This window comes from Littorina saxatilis, linkage group LG11 (genome assembly GCF_037325665.1).
Source record: "Littorina saxatilis isolate snail1 linkage group LG11, US_GU_Lsax_2.0, whole genome shotgun sequence".
NCBI classification, from domain to species: domain Eukaryota; kingdom Metazoa; phylum Mollusca; class Gastropoda; order Littorinimorpha; family Littorinidae; genus Littorina; species Littorina saxatilis.
In genome coordinates this window covers 26740611-26755751 of record NC_090255.1, presented here as the reverse complement: position 1 = coordinate 26755751, position 15141 = coordinate 26740611, and the positions used below count along the sequence as shown (strand labels likewise).

Sequence of the window (15141 nt, the reverse complement as noted above, 5' to 3'; positions counted from 1 at the left end):
ATCTCATTATTCCTCGCCTTTTCTACGGAAAATCTCAGTTCCACCGCCATTTTGCGCAATTCTCCACCATTCTCCGCCATTCTGAACCTGTGCGTAAGCCCCCCCCCCCCCCCCCCCCCCTTAAGAGAATGTTAAGGACCTGTAGACATGAAGACTTAGCACTTTGTTCTTTATACAACGCTTTTCCCCAATATAAACAAAAGTGTAAATGTTTCGATTCCCTTTCAGAACTTCATGATGAAAAGAGAGTGTTGTTGGTGGTGGTGGTGGTGATGTGGTGTTTATTGTGAAGCTATATTTATAGCCAGTTTAAAGTGTGCATCGATAACTCTCCGCCGCCAGCTTAGCACAAACTAATATAAAGTGTTTGGGCGGTAGGCCGGGGGGGGGGGGGGGCGTGTCAGAAGAAGCGATTAAACTAATCATCAAGGCGGCTGCTCGATCAGCGCCGAAATAGAGAGACCAAAATAGGTTCGTCGCACATTTTCGAGAAGGAGAAAACTGAAATGTTGAAGGATGGTCAACGAACTTGGTTCTTCAATCTGACAAGACCAGGGCAGGTTCAGGCTGCGGCTTGATGGCTTCGGGCAAATACTACAATGCTGCAAGAGCATAAATGCAAGGACAAACATGTTAATTGAGCATATGTTCTTGTGTTACATGTCCGCCCAAAAAAGAAACAGTGAACAATGGGTGCTGTTGTCGCTATTAGCTTTACACTTTTTGTTCCAACAACATTGTCCTAAAAATCAGGCAAGTGTGGGTGGGAAGGCTTAGATTCAACACGGTATGATGTCAAAGGGCTGTTGATTCTTATTGGTGCATGCTGACAGTAGTGGCGGTGTTTCTTTTCATGGTCTGCTTTTAGCCATTTGAAGTTATGCATCAAGCGTTCTTCACTGATAGCTCAGCAGAGTTTGGAGTGTTTAATGTTTGGTATTATTTTGCAAATTGCTGCCTCGTCGTATTCGATCGACTGAATAGAACCCTGAGTGTTAAATGCGAATGTGTGATGTGAGTGTGATCAATGTGGAGGCGACAAAGAGATGAAATAAAAAATGCCCCAATTGATCTTTGATTTCATAGTTGAGGCAGCATTTGGGACAGCTGTCCGACAGCTGAGGGAGCTGGATCTTGTGAAGTTTGTTTTCTTCACATTCGCCACATTCCCTCTGCCCCTGGTGTACTTGTTCGTGCGAGTTTTGAAATCTTAAACCTGTCTGTTTGTCAGTGACGGGCTTTTTTTTTTATTTTTAGTTGCCTGGAATTCCCACATGGGAGGGTACCCATGAAAACACTATATTTTTGCCTTTTTCAATCAGAGATGCGTGTAGCTCCTGGATCTCCACCAGGAGCGGATGATCCAGCTGCATTTCCGTCACGACTTTCAGTGCCGACAGGGAATCCGACAGGATCAGCAAGTCACTCTTATTGGACTGGTACACCTGTTTAAAGGTCAGCTGGAGTGCTTTCAGCTCCGCACAGACCACTGAGCTGTCATCTGGAAGGCGAGCTGAATAAAGCCATATTAAGCGGAGAGCTTCTGACAGCAGAGAAGAGAGAGATAGAGAGAGACAGAGGGAGAGAGAGAGAGAGAGAGAGACAGAGATAGAGGGAGATATATATATATATATATATATATATATATATATAGAGAGAGAGAGATATATATATAGAGAGAGATATATATATAGATAGAAAGAGAGATAGAGATAGAAACAGAGAGACAGAGAGAGTGAGACAGAGAGAGACAGAGAGAGACAGAGAGAGAGAGAGGGAGAGAGAGACAGAGAGACAGAAAGACAGACAGAGACACTGACACTGACACTGACACAGTTTAATTGAATATGGGCCTACAGCCCCTTTCAATGGGGGGGGGGGGGGGGGTACACATGAATCACAGGAAAAATAGAAAACATGATAATTATTTAAACGTATGCAAAATACACAGTGGTTTGTTCCAAGCTTTCCTCCATCAATAATCATGCACATCAATGCTGCCTAATGTATACATACAACCGAACAATAAATACAGCAACAACAAAACCTTCAGCGACAATTAATCCTCATTATTATTTAACATTGACAATCTTAACTGAAATGCAAAAAACAAAAACTTTGCTAAATCTACAATTGTTTCTGTGTCTTGTTTTTTAAACATGGTAATCATACTGCCCAACTGATCACCAACACTTAAAAACTGTGCTAAATACTTTATTCTTAACTCACAATATGTTTGGCATTAAAAAAAAATGGATTTCGGTCTCTAATTTATCTTCACAAAAGGGGCAACACTTGTTTTCTGTTGAATTTTGGAAGCGATATCTGTGGATATTTATCTGTGAAACACCCATTCTAAATTGAGCGATGACATTTCTGTCCAGAGAGAGAGAGAGAGAGAGAGGGTGGGGGAGAGAGATAGAGGGAGAGAGACAGAGAGAGAGACAGAGAGAGAGAGAGAGAGAGAGAGAGAGAGAGAGACAGAGACAGAGACAGAGACAGAGACAGAGAGAGAATGAGAGACAGAGAGTCTGAGACAGAGAGAATGAGAGACAGAGACAGGGAGAGACAGAGACAGAGACAAGGAGAAAGACAGAGAGACAGAGCGGGGAGATAGATTGATAGAGATAGACAGTCAGACGCACAGACAAATGTACAGACAAACAGACAGACAGACAGACCAAAACAAGAGAGAGAGAGAGAGAGAGAGAGAGAGAGAGAGAGAGAGAGAGAGAGAGAGAGCACCCATTGCACCTCGGTTCGACCGAAGCTAAGTTAAGAATAAATTCCTGTTGTGCAGCGGGATAAAGTATTCCCTCATACCTCGGAGATATACCTTCACTCGCTCGCAGCGACGTCACGTGACATTTTAGATGGTGGAAAGAATGCTGTCGCTTATCGGCACTGGGTGCAGTGCCTTTGTAGTGCACTTGCACTAGAACGGCACTGGGTCCAGTACCCGCTCCGGCGTCGAAGCATTTTCCACTAAAAAGTGCACAAAATTTGACCTATTTCGTCGCCTATAGGGGACGGAAAGAATGTCATTTCAATGGTGTGATAACGTTCTTTCCGTCACGTGACGTCGCTGCGAGCGAGTGAAGGTATATCTCCGAGGTATGAGGGAATACTTTAACCCGCTGCACAACAGGAATTTATTCTTAACTTAGCTTCGGTCGAACCGAGGTGCAATACCTCGAGAGAGAGAGGGAGAGAGAGAGAGAGAGAGAGAGAGAGAGAGAGAGAGAGAGAGAGAGGGAGGAGAGAGAGAGAGATATCTATATATATATACGACTTGTGTCTGTCTGTCTGTCTGTCTGTCTGTCTGTCTGTCTGTCTGTCTGTGTGCGTGTGTGTGTGTGTCCGCGATGCACGGCCAAAGTTATCGGTGGATCTTTTTCAAATTTGGAGACCGTATTCAGCTACACCCCGGACACAACCTCATCGATGAGATATTTCAACACGTGCTCTCAGCGCCCAGCGCTGAACCGATTTTAGTTTTTCTCTTGATCCATTCCCAGTAACTCTTCCTTATCTTCTCCAGTGTTTTCAGCCGCGATTATCTCCCTTACTCCGTGCGGTGCGCCGGCAAAGCCGGCGTACACCCGGCATAGCCGGGTCCCCGGCGCAGCCGGGTATTCGGCTCGACTTCTTCCCGGCGCAGCCGTACCCGGCGAAGCGGGTATTCATCTAGTATATAGATATATATATATATATATATATAGATAGAAAGAGAGATAGAGAGAGAAACAGAGAGACAGAGAGAGTGAGAGGGAGAGAGACAGAGAGAGAGAGAGAGAGGGAGAGAGACAGAGAGACAGAGAGAGTAAGACAGAGAGAGAGAGAGAGAGAGAGAGAGAGAGAGAGAGACAGACAGAGAGCGCGCATATAGATAGAGACAGAGAGAGACCCAGAGAGACTGAGAGAGAGAGATAGGTACGGGAGTGCACGTGGGCGTTACAGCCCACGCACGCAGATAGAGAAGAAACAAAATCAAAATAGCAGTCCGTGATCAGATTGAATAGTAGAGCTGACCAGTCTGGCATTTACGAAAGAAAACGAGCATGAACGCTGGGTTCTTTGAACCCCTCACCCATGCGTGTGTCAAGCGCCCCTCTCAAGGGAGGTGACTCTCAATTATTTTTTCAGGCTTGCCGGAAGCTGAAAGATACACACACGCAAGGACCTTACACCCACAATGAGAACACTTCGGCTCAACGTCGTGTCTCCATAATGCTTAACTCGCACTCGTCACGTGATTGAAAAGTACGTTGCCCCTCAGACAGACGGGAACGACATTTCAGCAGCTGTAACTGTTAATTCTCCTCATTGAGCAAAACACGTTCAATGCCTGGCGGTCATTATCATGTTTAATTTTAATCACACCGCTGAAATGAAAAGAAGCGAATAGGAACGGTCATGAGGGCGGTAGATCTCGGTGAGCGACGGGGGAGGGCGGACGGGTGGGGATGGGAGTTTGTAGGGGTGGGGGTGGACGGTTGGGGGTTCAGAGGTAGAGGGGGGGGGGGGTGGATGTAAAATCATAGTGCTGACGGCCTAAAAATCGTCCGCTTGCATAATGAGAGTGTTGCGGATGTGCATGTCCCTATTGCTAAAAAAAACAAAAACAAGTCGCGTAATGCGAAAGTACAACATTTAGTCAAGCTCAGTCGAACTCACAGAATGAAACTGAACGCATTGCATTTTTTCCGCAAGACCGTACACTCGTAGCATCGTCTGTCCACCGCTCGTGGCAAAGGCAGTGAAATTAACAATCCAGAAAAGCGCGGTAGCGGTTGCGCTGAGGAGGATAGCACGCTTTTCTATATCTCTATTCTTTTTAACTCTCTGAACGTGTTTGTAATCCAAACATATCATATCTATATGTTTTTGGAATCAAGAACGGACAAGGAATAAGATGAAATTGTTTTTAAATCGATTTCGGAAATTTAATTTTAATCATATTTTTTTTATTTTTTTTATATTCAGAGCTTGGTTTTAATCCGAATATAACATATTGATATGTTTTTGGAATCAGAAAATAATGAAGAGTACGATAATCGTAATTTTGGATCGTTTTATAAAAAAAATAATTCTAATTTGTTTGTTTGTTTCTTTGCTTAACGCCCAGCCGACCACGAAGGGCCATATCAGGGCGGTGCTGCTTTGACATATAACGTGCGCCACACACAAGACAGAAGTCGCAGCACAGGCTTCATGTCTCACCCAGTCACATTATTCTGACACCGGACCAACCAGTCTTAGCACTAACCCTATAATGCCAGACGCCAGGCGGAGCAGCCACTAGATTGCCAAATTTAAAGTCTCAGGTATGACCCGGCCGGGGTTCGAACCCACGACCTCCCGATCACGGGGCGGACGCCTTACCACTAGGCCAACCGTGCCGGTCATAATTCTAATTACAATTTTCAGATTTGTAATGACCAAAGTCATTAATTAATTTTAAGCCTCCAAGCTGAAATGCAATACCAAAGTCCGGCCTTCGTGGAAGATTGCTTTGCTAAAATTTCAATCAATTTGATAGAAAAATGAGGGTGTGACAGTTCCGCCTCAACTTTTACAAAAAGCCGGATATGACGTCATCAAAGACATTTATCGAAAAAATGAAAAACATGTCTGGGGATATCATACCCAGGAACTCTCATGAAACATTTCATAAAGATCGATCTAGTAGTTTACTCTGAATCGCTCCACACACACACACACATACACACACACACACCCACACACACACACACACACACACACACACACACACACACACACACACACACACACATACACCACGACCCTCGTCTCGATTCCCCCCTCTATGTTAAAACATTCAGTCAAAACTTGACTAAATGTAAAAAAGAGTTATCGTTGTTGACACTATCGCGATACAGGCCAGCTATTCAGCGAGTTTGATAATCTGGCTGAAAGGGCGAGGGTGCGATGGAATGGGTGAAGGCCAATGAGGCGGAAGAGTGGTTCAGAGCTGCGTAATTGTTTTCTCTGCACTTTAGTTTTTGCATTGGCCTCGATATCAGTCTGCTTTTGGCTAGTTTGAAAATTTGCCTGAGATGGAAAGAAGCAGGATGGGGATGGGTATGAGGGGTACGGGGAGGGGGTGGGAGGGGGGGGCATGCTGGGGAGCTAAGAGGAGTTGGTTAATGACCTGTTGGCCTATCTATTTTTGTGATCGGAAATTGTTCCAGATGGTCTTCTGGCTTCCGCCGCGCTGTTGCCTATTTTTTAACATCTTCGATATCAGCGACTCCGACAAACTGGGTGGCTGAAACGGGAAGAGGGAGCACGATATTGGGATGGATATTTTTAAGGCGAAGGCTGCGGGGGGGGGGGGGGGGGGGCATACTTACTTGATGACCTATCTTCTTTTAATCACAAATTGATACAAACGGGCATGTTGCCTCCACATGTTCTTTTTACATTTAGTCAAGTTTTGACTAAATGTTTTAACATAGAGGGGGAATCGAGACGAGGGTCGTGGTGTGTGTGTGTGTGTGTCTGTCTGTGTGTCTGTCTGTGTCTGTGTCTGTGTGTCTGTGTGTGTGTGTCTGTGTCTGTGTCTGTGTCTGTGTCTGTCTGTCTGTCTGTGCGTGTGTGTGTGTCACGTTTCAATATATCACTTAAGGTGATTATGAACCGGTTAATTACTACTAATTAACTAACCACACCACGATCCACTCTCGCAGTCATACAATTAAATAGAGTCAACAAAAGTATAAGTTTCAGACGCCTGTTTATGTATAAACTCGCCACCTCCCTCGAGCCTTCACTCAAAATATGTTCCTTTTACGTTCTCAACACGTAAAAAACCAGTGTTCACTGACAAAATGCCAGTAGTATATAGAAAATTATAGTAACACGCTGAACCCGTGTAAATATAGTTAAATGCGAATGTTCTGTTCGAAAAGCTCTAGTTCGTGCAGGGGTCACACACCCCACGTTGTCACTACTCCAATGAAATCACAGATAAGAAAAGACAACGGTGGTCAACGGGGTGCGTAAGACACGGTGCACTTAGCTTTCTTTCTGTATGCTGGTTAGCCGGTATGCTGGTTAGCCGGGTTGCTGGTTAGCCGGTTCGCTGGTTAGCCGGTCTGCTGGTTAGCCGGTTTGCTGGTTTCCTCAGGTCCCAGCTCCAACGTCTGCAGCTAGCAGTGTCCCGCCAAAGGCAGCCGTGCAGCGGTTACAGGAAAACGAACCCGAAACGAAGGCTGCAAACAGAAAGCATCGGTGCACTAAACATGTCTGCTACCCCTCACCCACCACCTTAAAACGTGTCATCTTTAAATATCTCATCGAGCACGTGGGCCTGCACAAAACGGACTTTTTACAACAACAAAACAGTCATTTTCTGTCCTTCTCTCCCTATCTGCAAAAACCATATACAGATTAGTATTTTAGCGTCACAGAGAGTAAATTATGCGCTAACCTGGAAAGAACAACAGAGAGTATTTCATTCCACAAACACAGACTCATCAACAGCGTTAAATAATGATTTATTACCTCAAAAGCCTATGATTGTACTCTCATGGAAGCAAAAATCCGCTTCCTCCCTGGAACAGCCTCTGTTCGTCAACAGTGACCGAAAACCTCCAGAACCCCTTGTCGAATCCTTATGCGAAAGCCATCGCCGACGAAGGAATGTTGACGACTTGTCCTCAGCAAAATATGTGGCAGTGTGAAGGAAATAACCGGTGGAAGCTCCCCTAGAGTGCCGAATACAATATTCGGTGAAAAACCATCATACTCTAGAAACTGTGTATTAGATCCTTCCCCTTCTGCCGCTGGGTGTCAAGTGCGCCGCCCTTGTGTCTCTCCCAGACAACCTAGCCAATAACACGTGACTGACCTTGTCACAAAACCAGTCCAGCTATACACAATTCTGCCTCCCCAAGCAGAAAAAAGACACGAGAAACTCAATCCCTGAAAATCCCGTGTGCGCTGTCAGCGAAAAACCGTCAGCCCTATGACAGCAGAAACCTCCACTGTAAAACTCGTGCGCAGCAAACCCTCCGTGTTCATTGAGCACTGTCAGCAAACTCTGCTGTAGCCCAATATCACGTACAGGCGCTTTCTATCATAATCGACCAAGAACAGGCACTCCACTGAGTGACACTTTCTTGGTCTCTGTCACCCGATCGTGACACACCTCCCCTCTTCAAGACGAAACCTCGGTTTCGCTCACAGTCATGTTCTCCTCTACAGCCCGAGAGAGAAAGTCAGCTCCAACATTGTTGGCGCCCGGAATGACGCGTACCGTGAATTGGTACGGTTGGAGAATCAACGCCCAGCGCATAAGTCTGGCGTTTGCCAACCTTGCAACCTGAAGATATTGCAGAGGTTGATGGTCCGTCTCCAGACAGAAAGGTCGTCCGTACAGGTACGCTTCGAACTTCTGGATGCCCCAGACAATGGCGAGACACTCGCGTTCAACCGTTGCATACGCTGCCTCGGCCGAGGTCAGCTTACGGCTGGCGAAGCAAACAGGGTGCAAAAACCCCTCTGTCTCCTGAAGCAACACTGCCCCAAGTCCCTTCCCTGAAGCGTCTGTCCTCAGCACGAAGTCCTTGTTCAGGTCTGGTAGTCGGAGAATAGGCTGACTGGTGAGTCGCCTCTTCAGGGTGTTGAATGCGGAGCTGCATTCCTCAGTCCACACTACAACGGTCGGTTGTAGTTTCTTGGTAAGGTTGGTCAGTGGTAGTGCGATTTCGGCAAAGTGCGGGATGAAGCGTCTGTAGAAGCTGGCTAGGCCCAGGAAAGACCTGACTTCTTTCTTCGTGCGCGGTGGCTCCGCCTCCCGAATCTTCTGGATCTTGTCGTCCTCTGGAACGAGCAATCCCTCGCCGACAACATGACCCAGGAAAGACAATTCCCGAAATCCCAAGTAGCACTTGGACGGTTTAGCTCCCAGATTTCCGTTCTTCAACCTTCCGAACACGTCGCGCAGGGCGTCGAGATGTTCAGTCCATGTCTCTGTCGCGATCAGCACATCGTCGATGAAACTGCTGATGTCCTCGCGCTTCAATGGTTCCAAAAGTTTCCTCATCATGCGAGTGAAGACGGCACCTGCATTCTGTAGACCAAAAGGCATGACTGTCCACTGGAACTGGCCGAATGGAGTGGTAAATGCAGTCTTTGGGCGATCTTCCTCGGCAACTGGAATTTGCCAGTATCCCTTGGTGAGGTCTAATTTTGAAAAATACTTGGCCTTGGCCAAGTGACTGAAGAGGTAGTCCACATCAGGCATGGGTTCCGCGTCAAACGCCGTAATCTTGTTCAGCTTCCGGTAGTCGACACAGAACCTGACGCGTCCATCCTTCTTCTTCACAAGCACAATTGGAGAACTGTAGGGAGAGTTCGCTGGCTCGATGACGCCCAACTTTGTCATGTCGGCGATTTCCTTCCTGACCACCTCCTTCTGGGCATGAGGCATGGGATACTGCTTCGTCCTCACTGGCTGCTTCTCCAGCAAGTCGAAGGTAAACTCCTCTAGATGCGTCTGAAGTGGTATGTCTGTAAGGACCCGTGCTGCATCCTTCAGGATCTCTTGCAAGTCCGCCTGCTGGTCGTCCCCAAGATCAGGTGAGATGTGCACGTCCGTGTGATCCTCACTAGCCTCCAACGGACAAACTGGTACACGTCCTCCTCCCTGTTCTTCCGTTGTCTCGTCCATCACGACAGCAACTGCTTCTGTCACTTTGTCCTTTTCCCCGTAGGCAGTCCTCTCTATGTAGGCGCGCAGCAGGTTGGCGTGGTACAGGCGTGCTTTCCCGTTCATGACGATCCTGTAGTCGTTCTGGCCCACTTTCGCTGTCACCTCAAAAGGTCCTTGCCACTGCAGTTGTAGCTTGTTGTGTTTGACAGGTAAAAGTAGCAACACCCGTTCTCCAATCTTGAAGCTGCGCGGCCGTGCCTTGCGGTCGAATCCTCGCGCGTAACGCTGTGCTGCTCTCCCCAGGTTCTCTTGAGCCAGTTTGCAGGTCTCTTCAATCCTGTTCCTGAGTTCTACGATGTAGGTCGCTGTCGTCTGCACCTCCTCGTCAGCTTCTTCGTCTGTCCAAGCCTGACGCAGGATAGCCATGGGACCGCGTACCTGTCTGCCGTACAACAACTCAAATGGGGAAAAGCCCAAGCTCTCCTGAGGAACCTCGCGGTATGCAAAAAGCAATGCTGGGATGTACCTGTCCCACGTGCGTGGTTTCTCCTGAGCTAGTTTCCTCAGCATGGTCTTCAAGGTGCCATTGAACCTTTCCACCAGTCCGTTGCACTGAGCATGGTAAGGAGTGGTGAAGTGCTGCTCCAGTGATAGCAGTCGTGCTGCCTCCGCCATCACTCCTCCCGTGAACTGCGTGCCTCTGTCGGTGAGTACCTCTGATGGAATTCCCAGCCGGGACCACATAGTAACCAGAGCCTCAGCTACTCGCGTGGCTTCAATCGATTTCAGAGGGATCGCCTCTGGGTATCGAGTAGCGTAGTCCACCATGGTCAAAATGTATCTGTTTCCGTCCTCAGACGCAGGCAAGATGGGCCCGATGATGTCCACTGCCACCCGACGAAAGGGTTCGTCGATGAGCGGCATCTTCTCTAAGGGGACCTTCCTCACCCTTCCTTTGGCAACCACCTTCTGGCACTTATCGCAGGACGCGCAGAAACGTCGGACATCCGTGCAGATGCCTGGCCAGTAAAAGTGGCGCCAGACACGATCCGTGGTCTTCTTGGTGCCAAGATGACCTCCCAGAATCGAGTCGTGTGCCGTTGCCATGACACCCTCGCGAAACTCGCGAGGCACGACAACCTGTTTGAATGCACCTTCCTTGTTGCTGAACTCACGGTAGAGCAACTTCTTGTCCCTGAGGAACTTTGACCTCCCATGCTTCCCGCTCAGCTTCACCTTCCCCGACTTCGCGTGCTCCCGAGGAGTCGCTAATGTCGGATCAGATGCCTGAGCCTTCGCGAGAAGCGCGGGGGTCACGTTCCCCAGGGCAGCTCGTGCAGCAGGTAGGGGTTTGAGAGGTTTGTCCTCTCGCTCCGCCTGTGCCCGCGTGAGCACTGAAATGACGTCGGGAGACCGATAAACGGGAACCTCCCTGGTGACGCCGTCCACAAACTGATGACGACGGCCACAATGGTCCCCGTGAACAACGGTGTTACGACCTTGATCACTGCCGTGTTCAAGTCGTAAGCGTGAGATGCCTCGGCCATTCTCACCCTGATGCTGTCTCCTGTGTAGGCCATAGCTGGAACTAGACTCGCCCGAACCACTATCATGTCTGCCCCTGTGTCCCGCAGACCTTCGCCCTTCACTCCGTTAACGTAGACGTTGCAGTGGGGCTGGAAATGTTTCCTGGAGCACGGAACGCAGAGTTGTGGAATTGTGCATGAGCTCGTGACGTCCCTTAACTCCTCACTGCCAACAAAGTGTACGCCCTTCTGGTCAGCCTGTCTCCTGTGGCAGTCCTTCTTCACGTGGCCCCGCTTGTTGCAGTAATAACACTGGATGTCAGTTCTGGAACTTGATCCTTTGTGTCCCTGATCGTCCTTCCCGTCCTTGGGTCCTGAAGAACCTGAATTTCCCGATTTTCCCGGCCGTGAGCCTGAAGATTTGCCAGAGATCGCCTGGGCGTCCTCGTGTACTCTGATCCAGTCGGCTGCCTCCTGAGTAGTCTTTGGCTGGTGTTCCTGCACGAAGGTCACCACCTCAGGTCGCAGGCTGGACATCAGTTGTTCCATGACTATGAGGTCGGCAAGGTCGTCGACGGTCCAGTTCTTCTCGGCCATCTCCACCCAGCGCCGCAGGTAGAGATTAAGGCGTGCCACAAACTGATGGCTCAGCTCGCCGCTCAGTCTCTTGCTGTTACGCAGACGTCGTCTGTAGGCTTCCGCAGTCAGGTTGAAGCGCTGGAGTAACGCCTTCTTTAGTGCCTGATAGTCTCTCGCCTCGTCGTCCTCCAAAGCGTTGTAGAGCTGCAATGCGCGTCCTTTTAAGCAGGTGCTAAGGCGGCTAGCCCACGTGGCCTCTTCCCACTTCTGGTCAGATGCAATGCGCTCAAACCGGCGTAAAAAGTCGTCGAGCTCGTCCTTGTCATCGTCGAACGTCGGCAGTCTCGTACGGTCGGCAACAAATGTCGGCGCGCTAGCCTGAGTAAGCGTACCCTTCTCGGCCTGTAGCCTAGCTAGTTCTAGCTGGAGATCGCGATCCGCCTGCTCTTTCTCTTTCCATTCCTGTCTGTCACGCTCGGCCTGTCGTTCTTGTCTGTCAAGCTCGTCTTTCTTATCCTGTCGGTCAAGTTCGGCCTGTCGTTCGGCCTGTCGTTCCTGTCTCTCAAGCTCGTCTTTCTTATCCTGTCGGTCAAGTTCGGCCTGTCGTTCGGCCTGTCGTTCCTGTCTCTCAAGCTCGTCTTTCTTATCCTGTCGGTCACGTTCGGCCTGTCGTTCGGCCTGTCGTTCCCTTTCTTGTCTGTCACGTTCATCTTTCTCTTTCCGTTCTTGTCTGTCACGTTCGTCTTGTCGTTCCTGTCTCTCACGTTCGGCCTGTCGTTCTTGTCTGTCAAGCTCTTCTTTTCTCGTCTGTCGCTCTATGTCTTCCTTACGTTCTAACTCCTTGCGCTTAAGCAAACTACGCGCTCTAACGCGTGCGTCTCGCTCTGTCTGTTCCTCGCTACCAGGAGTCTCAAAAGTTAATCTCTTCGTAGGAGATCCCCCTGTAGCCATGGTTAGTTTAGCAAAGCTTTATCACAAAAGTAAGTCTAACGCAGCTATAGCTAGAACACGCGGTGATGAAAGCGGTGGATACAAAAATCCAGCAACCGAAAAATGCAGAAGAAAAATCCAAACGGTGTAGAACAAAACGCGTAGCCTACTTTATGGCTGCTTTTTGCGGTGAAACAAAGTGTTTCCCACAGCCGTGGCCTACTTTATCGGCTGCTTTTTGCGGTGAAACAGAGTGTCTCCCACAGCCTTGGTTAGGACAGAAGTCCTCGGACCCTTCCCCCCCAAAATTCCAACAAAGTCAAAATATGGAGAAAAATCCAAGTAAAACAAGACGGTAGAAATGTAACCTGTTACAGAATGCGAACCAACAATGTAGAGAAAACTGAGTAAAACGAATAACAAATCCGCTAACCCCGCTCAGCTCTCTGCAACGGAAAACTCTGAACGTACAACAACAAAGATTCACAAACAAAGGAAAGGGAAGTAATCACAGTTAGCGCATACAATAGCTTACAAATTACAATTTACATTTCCTGCAAGATGTGAATCGCTTAAGGTGTGGTATATGATCAAAACTATACAAAAAAGGGTAGCACCAAGCAGAAAATAAGTCGAGCACTGACGAGATTATCTGCTCTTAGTTATCCTTAATTGGTGGGTCTTTATCAGTTGGAAATTAACTGAGTAAATCCCGGCTTGGCCCCCATGTGTCACGTTTCAATATATCACTTAAGGTGATTATGAACCGGTTAATTACTACTAATTAACTAACCACACCACGATCCACTCTCGCAGTCATACAATTAAATAGAGTCAACAAAAGTATAAGTTTCAGACGCCTGTTTATGTATAAACTCGCCACCTCCCTCGAGCCTTCACTCAAAATATGTTCCTTTTACGTTCTCAACACGTAAAAAACCAGTGTTCACTGACAAAATGCCAGTAGTATATAGAAAATTATAGTAACACGCTGAACCCGTGTAAATATAGTTAAATGCGAATGTTCTGTTCGAAAAGCTCTAGTTCGTGCAGGGGTCACACACCCCACGTTGTCACTACTCCAATGAAATCACAGATAAGAAAAGACAACGGTGGTCAACGGGGTGCGTAAGACACGGTGCACTTAGCTTTCTTTCTGTATGCTGGTTAGCCGGTATGCTGGTTAGCCGGGTTGCTGGTTAGCCGGTTCGCTGGTTAGCCGGTCTGCTGGTTAGCCGGTTTGCTGGTTTCCTCAGGTCCCAGCTCCAACGTCTGCAGCTAGCAGTGTCCCGCCAAAGGCAGCCGTGCAGCGGTTACAGGAAAACGAACCCGAAACGAAGGCTGCAAACAGAAAGCATCGGTGCACTAAACATGTCTGCTACCCCTCACCCACCACCTTAAAACGTGTCATCTTTAAATATCTCATCGAGCACGTGGGCCTGCACAAAACGGACTTTTTACAACAACAAAACAGTCATTTTCCGTCCTTCTCTCCCTATCTGCAAAAACCATATACAGATTAGTATTTTAGCGTCACAGAGAGTAAATTATGCGCTAACCTGGAAAGAACAACAGAGAGTATTTCATTCCACAAACACAGACTCATCAACAGCGTTAAATAATGATTTATTACCTCAAAAGCCTATGATTGTACTCTCATGGAAGCAAAAATCCGCTTCCTCCCTGGAACAGCCTCTGTTCGTCAACAGTGACCGAAAACCTCCAGAACCCCTTGTCGAATCCTTATGCGAAAGCCATCGCCGACGAAGGAATGTTGACGACTTGTCCTCAGCAAAATATGTGGCAGTGTGAAGGAAATAACCGGTGGAAGCTCCCCTAGAGTGCCGAATACAATATTCGGTGAAAAACCATCATACTCTAGAAACTGTGTATTAGATCCTTCCCCTTCTGCCGCTGGGTGTCAAGTGCGCCGCCCTTGTGTCTCTCCCAGACAACCTAGCCAATAACACGTGACTGGCCTTGTCACAAAACCAGTCCAGCTATACACAATTCTGCCTCCCCAAGCAGAAAAAAGACACGAGAAACTCAATCCCTGAAAATCCCGTGTGCGCTGTCAGCGAAAAACCGTCAGCCCTATGACAGCAGAAACCTCCACTGTAAAACTCGTGCGCAGCAAACCCTCCGTGTTCATTGAGCACTGTCAGCAAACTCTGCTGTAGCCCAATATCACGTACATGCGCTTTCTATCATAATCGACCAAGAACAGGCACTCCACTGAGTGACACTTTCTTGGTCTCTGTCACCCGATCGTGACAGTGTGTGTATAGCGATTCAGAGTAAACTACTGGACCGATCTGTATGAAATTTTCACATGAGAGTTCCTGGGTATGATATCCCCAGACATATGTTTTATTTTTCGATAAATGTTTTTGATGACGTCATATCCGGCTTTTTGTAAAAGTT

General features: G+C 48.0%; 1 long non-coding RNA gene across 1 annotated transcript; it reads right to left on the bottom strand.

The window, feature by feature from the left end:
• Positions 1-13563: 13563 nt before the first annotated feature.
• On the bottom strand, positions 13564-14684 carry LOC138980856 (uncharacterized). The gene is made up of 2 exons (XR_011460461.1): positions 14351-14684; positions 13564-14058 (listed from the first exon to the last, which is right to left on the bottom strand). It is a non-coding gene; the product is annotated as an uncharacterized lncRNA (long non-coding RNA).
• Positions 14685-15141: the final 457 nt, after the last annotated feature.